Genomic DNA, 6,098 nt, shown 5'->3' on the forward strand with positions numbered 1-6,098 from the left:
CCCCAGGTTTAGTACGGATCCATTCTGATTGAGGGTGAAGCTCGTACAGTTCATTCTTCTTAATGATCCTACTCAAAATACCATAGACAAGGTCAGATCTTCCGGATCAGAGAATGTTGCACCTTGGGTTCTAGCCTCTACCACAGAGACCCTAATCTCCCCGAAAATTGGTTGAACTGATGTCTCAGGAAGTCCCCAACGAAGTCGTGGATTAGCCGTCTGAGAGACGTATATTCAAGCTGGTGGTTCATCATTGTCCGATGAAAGACACACTCTGAACCCATCTAAAATGTGATAACCTTATGCCAGTTCTACGCATTCATATTGATGAAGAACGAATATACATCTTAGAATTAATCAAACACGGATCGAAGAGAAACAGTAATACTTTTATTAATTCATAGGACTCAGCAGGGCTCCTCCCCTCAACCTAGGTGGTTTAGAAACTCATACTGATGTGAAAAACAAAGTAATACACAAAAATATGCTGAATGGTAGTCAAAAAGTGTTCGAATAACATGAAGCAAATCCCTTAAATACTAAACTAATGACTAGTAAGGGTTAAACAGTCTTTTTGGCGCTAAAATCCACTTCTAGGGCCCGCTTGGTGAGTGTTTGGGCTAAGCTTTGATGAGATCCACGTGCTATGAGGTCTCTTGGGCGTGGAACGCCAGCTAGGCGGTCCTCTTTAGGCGTTTGTGCATTGGTCTCTGCTCTTTGGGCACTGGACGCTTGGAAGGGGCAGGTAGCTGGCGTTGGACGCCATCTTTGGGCCTTCTAATCCGAAACAAAGAATAGACTATTATATATTGCTGGAAATCTCTGGAAACCAGCTTTTTATAGCCGTTGAGAGTGCTCCATTTGAACTTCTGTAGCTCCAGAAAAGCTCTTCCAAATGCAGGAAGGTCAGATCCGAACAGCATCTGCAGTGCTTTCTCTGTCTCTGAATCAAACTTCTGCTCCAGCTCCTCAATTTCAGCCAGCAATTACCTGAAATTGTACAAAAACACGAAAACTCATAGTAGAATCCAAAAATGTGAATTTAACACTAAAACCTATAAAAACTTAATAAAAACTAAATAACACACACTAAAAACTATATGAAAGTGATGCCAAAAAGCGTATAAAATATCCGCTCATCAGTGGCTTTTTGGGCGTTGAACACCCAATAAGTACCTCCTTACTGGCGTTCAATGCTAGTGACGGTGGGTTTTTGGGCGTTGAACGCCCAGTAAGGACTTCCTCCCTGAAGTTCAACTCCAATGCATCCCCTTCAAATTTGGCCTCAGTTTCTAAAGTGATGGCCTTACATTCTTCTCTTGGGTTAACTTCAGTGTTACTAGGAAAAGTGTTAGAAAGGGTCTCTGGGATCCTCTTGCTCAGTTGACCAACTTGTACCTCTAGATTTCTGATGGAAGACCTTGTTTCTGTTATGAAACTATGAGTGGTCTTAGAGAGTTCAGAGACTATGGTTGCTAAGTTAGAGAGGTTCTGCTTAGAAGTCTCCATCTGTTGCTGAGAAGATAGATATGGTGGTCTGTTGTTGAACTTATTCTGGGTTCTTCTACCTTGATTGTTGTTGAAGCCTTGCTGAAGCTTCTGTTGATCCTTCCATAAGAAGTCCTCCCATTTAAGGTGGAAAGAACTTGGCCAAGAATACATTGACCAATTTTTTTCAAGAGTCCAGGCTTTCCTTAGGTTGAGAATCCAACAATATCCTAGCTCTGTCTCTAACAGGAAAAGGGAAAAGCATAAGCCTGTAGACCTCAGGATCCACTCCATTGGTCTTAATAATATCACAGATTTATAAGAATTCAGATAAGAATTGATGTGGATCTTCCAGTAGAAGTCCATAGAATTTACAATTCTGTTTCATTAGAGAGACTAACTGAGGCTTGAGCTCAAAGTTATTTGCTCTAATGGCAGGAATGGAGATACTTCTACCATAGAAGTCAGACGTTGGTGCAGTGAAGTAACCAAGGACCTTCCTCGCATCTCCTTCATTATTTGGTTCAGCTTCCATGTCTGTACGTTCGGTTTCTTGTTCAAAAATTTCTATGAGATCTCTTCCGGAGTGTTGTGATTTAACTTGTTGCAAACGCTTTCTTAGAGTTCGCTCAGGTTCAGGATCAAGATTAAAGAGAGGTTTTTTATCTGTGTTCCTACTCATAAACAAGAAAAAGAAAGCAGGAAAAAAAAAGAATGGGAGCTCTATGTCAAAGGATAGAGGACTCCCTGTGAGATGTTGATGCGTGAGTATCTATCCTATCTTATCCTAGTGGATTTGCATTCAAATTGTTGAGTTTAATCAAGAATTAATCATCTTCTAGCCACTATGAATGCTACTTTGAGTTGTATGCAATTCTATTTATTTCAGGTAACATTCGGATGCATTTGACGGAGTTTTGTAGCAGAAAAGGGAGAAAGTGAATGATGTTGTCGATCCTGACCTTCTTGCACTCAAACAAGAATAACTTGTGCTACAGAAGTCCAATTAACGTGATTTCAGCGGCATTGGAAAGCTAACTTCTAGAATTTTCCAACGATATATAATAATTTACACCTTTTCATATGGAATTACTGCCTTGGTGGCGCCAAACTTGGGAAATTTCAAGTTTGGCGCCATGATCATCACAACGCCTTCCTTGCTTGCTGCCTTGGTGGTGCCAAACTTGAGAAACTCCAAGTTGGGTGCCATGATCATCTCAACACCTTCCTTGCTTTCTGCCTTGGTGGCACCAAACTTGAGAAACTCCATGTTTGGTGCCAGTTCAATGAATCAAAGTTTGAGAAACTCCAAGATCCTCATTGATTTTGATTAAACTTTTATTTTATTTATAAATAGGAAAAGATATTATTTATTTTTAGGAAACATAATTTATATTAATTAGCATTAAATATAAAAGGGAAAAGAATCAGCCCTTTGAGCTCATCTTCTCTTCTCTGCTCTTCTACCTCATTCCGCACTTTACATTTTTTCTGAATCCTAGTTTTCTCTCTGAACCATGAGCAACTAAACCTCCACCGTTAAGGTTAAGAGCTCTGTCTAATGTATAGATTGATACTATTATTTCTCTATTTTAATTCATGTACTAATTTCTATTTCAAGAATAGTTTTCGTCTTTATCTTATGAATCTGGGTGGAACAGAAGTATGACCCTTGTTCTAATTGAGTTCTTGTATAACTTGGAAAAGCTCTTTACTTGAACAACAGCTTGAAAACGATTTCTCCTAAATTTCTAATTATTTGGACTTAACGGGATACGTGACATATAATCCTCTTATATTTGGGTAATTAGAGTTTCTGTGTTATATAAACTAGAATTGAACTTCACCCTCTAGTTAGAATTAAGTGACCAAGGAATTGGCAATTGATGAAGGTTAGAGGAGACTAAAAAGGTCTAAGAAATTATGGTTTAGTCACATATAGTTTGCCATGAATTGAATCTTGCATGATTAAAATAGTTAGTAAGAAAAATCAATTCGGAAGATAGATATCTCTGAAGTCTTAACTATTTTCTCCATATATATTTCACCTCAATTTACTGCTTGTTTTCTGATTCTCTGAATTACTGTTTGATGCATTTGAACTCTCAAAACTCTTTTTTGCTTGTCTAACTAAGCAAATCACTTGACCATTGTTGCTTAATCCATCAATTCTCGTGGGATCGACCTTCACTCATGATGACAAGTCATCTTATCCTAGTTTTTCAAGCAATTTTTCACTTGTTTTATAGGTTTTATACACTTTCTTGAGTTACAAATAAGCCATTTGGGTGGAAATTCATGTGTATTTGGATTCAATCAACCATGAGTAAATTGATGCATTTTCATGAGGTTTTGTGCTATAATTGCTTATATATCAAGGATGAGAAGAAGTCTCATGATTTTAGCATAGCTTTGATGCATTTGTTGATTGATGACAGGTGACCAAAAGGCTCGAAGAAAGGATGAAGAAAGGGGATGGCAGCAATGGAAATGAAGGCAGCAAAACCACCATGGGAAGAGCTCAAGTTTGTGCCAACGTTTATCTCAAACTTGAGGTCAAATGTTGCCTAAAGAAGAACCCAAAAGATGCCAAAGTTTGCGCCAACGTTTGCCTCAAACTTGAGGTCAAACGTTGGTTCAAAAATATACCCTAGAGAAGCCAAAGTTTGTGCCAACGTTTGCCTCAAACTTGAGGTCAAACGTTGGTTCAATAACAAGCCCTGGAGAAGCCAAAGTATGCGCCAACGTTTGCCTCAAACTTGAGGTCAAACGTTGGTTCAGCAACAAGCCCTGGAGAAGCCAAAGTTTGCGCCAACGTTTGCCTCAAACTTGAGGTCAAACGTTGGCTCACAAATACACCAGGGGGGACTTAACGTTTGCGCTAACGTTTGCCTCAAACTTGAGGTCAAATGTTGGCACAATTACTACACCAGGGGGACTTTAAGTTTGCGCCAACGTTTGCCTCAAACTTGAGGTCAAACGTTGGCTGCAAAATGGCCTTGGAGAGAGCACGTTTGAGCTCACGTTTGACCTCAAACGTGAGTGATAGAAAGAGCACCGTTCTGCATAATTTTTAACACGCAAACCTTTGAGTTAATGTTTGCCTCAAACGTTAACTCAAACGTAAATGCTTCAAAGTCCAAATTGCAAACGGATTTCTTCTCAAGTCCAAGAGCAATCAACTGAGGCTATCTTCAATCCAATTCCATCAAGGCCAAGCCCCAAATTCAAGTCTTAATGATCAAAAGAAGGAAGTGTATAAATAGAAGTTAGTTTGATTTAGAATAGACCGAAACTTTTACTTTAAATATTTGTACCTCTTTTAGAATTTTTCTTTTTGTAACTTTGATTTTGGATCTTGGAGGAGAATTGAATTATCTTCCTCTCTAGGTTTCTTATTTTCTTTTCTGCAAATCTTGCTTGAGTCTTGGGTGTTGAGAATTGAGGAAATTCTGTCTCAATCTCACCTTGAGATCTCTCTCTGTTTTCTTTCACTGCACCATTAGAGTAATTGAGATTTGAATCTATTTCTTCTACTGTTTGATTTTAAATTCACTTGCAATTGATTTCTGAATTGGATCAAGGAAGGTAGTGAGATCTAGACTTAGTTTTCTAGTCTCTTGACTCCTAAGATCTTGCACTTTCTTTTCTGTTCATCTGCTGAGGCTTCTTTAAGCCAAATTACTTTTCTATTTGAGATTTACTTCAGTTTAGTTCATCCTTTACTCTTCTGTCCATTGAAATTTTACTTTCTCTTGTTTGATTTCTACAATCCCAATTCCCAATTCCTTTTATAAATCAAGCAATTTACATTTCTTGCACTTTAAGTTTCAGTCATTTATATTTCTTGCAATCTAAGTTTCTGCAATTTATATTACTTGCACTTTAAGATTCAGCTCTTTTAATTCTTCTGCACTTTAAGTTCTTGTCAATTATCCATCTCCCTTTAATTTCATGAAATTTAGCTTCTGTTGGATACAAATCACTCAAATCAACTCTTGTTCGCTTGACTAATTCAACTACTAAACTAAAATTGCTCAATCCTTCAATCCTGTGGGATCGACCTCACTCATGTGAGTTATTATTACTTGATGCGACCCGGTACACTTGCCGGTGAGTTTTGTGTTGGATTGTTTTCCACACATCAAGTTTTTGGCGCTGTTGCCGGGATTGATTATGTTGACAATGATAAAGTGAGGTGGTGGTCTAGATCAAGCACTGTTTCTTTTCTATTTCTTTAATTTTTGACTAACACACTAACTGTTTGAATTTTTGCTTTTGTCAACTAAAATCTCACTTTAGCAATAGAGTGAAGGTTTCCTAGTGTTGCTGGTTCTGTACATTCCTTGTGTTCTTGCTTGCTGAGTATATGACAGAAGCAATATTCTTCTATTAATCTTTTAAGCCTATCAACTGTTTGACACATTGTGTCAACTAACCCTCTAACCACATTGTGGCATGAGTTTATTCAATCTTCATTTGGATTAGTTGTGATTGTGCAGATCATGGAGGAAAACCCAACGAATCCCAGTCATTATGGGAGTAGTGTCCTCACCCCAGATGACAATACAACCTATTAATTGGAGCATCCACTCATCACCATGAATGAT

This window comes from Arachis ipaensis, chromosome B01 (assembly GCF_000816755.2).
Source record: "Arachis ipaensis cultivar K30076 chromosome B01, Araip1.1, whole genome shotgun sequence".
In the NCBI taxonomy this organism is placed as follows: domain Eukaryota; kingdom Viridiplantae; phylum Streptophyta; class Magnoliopsida; order Fabales; family Fabaceae; genus Arachis; species Arachis ipaensis.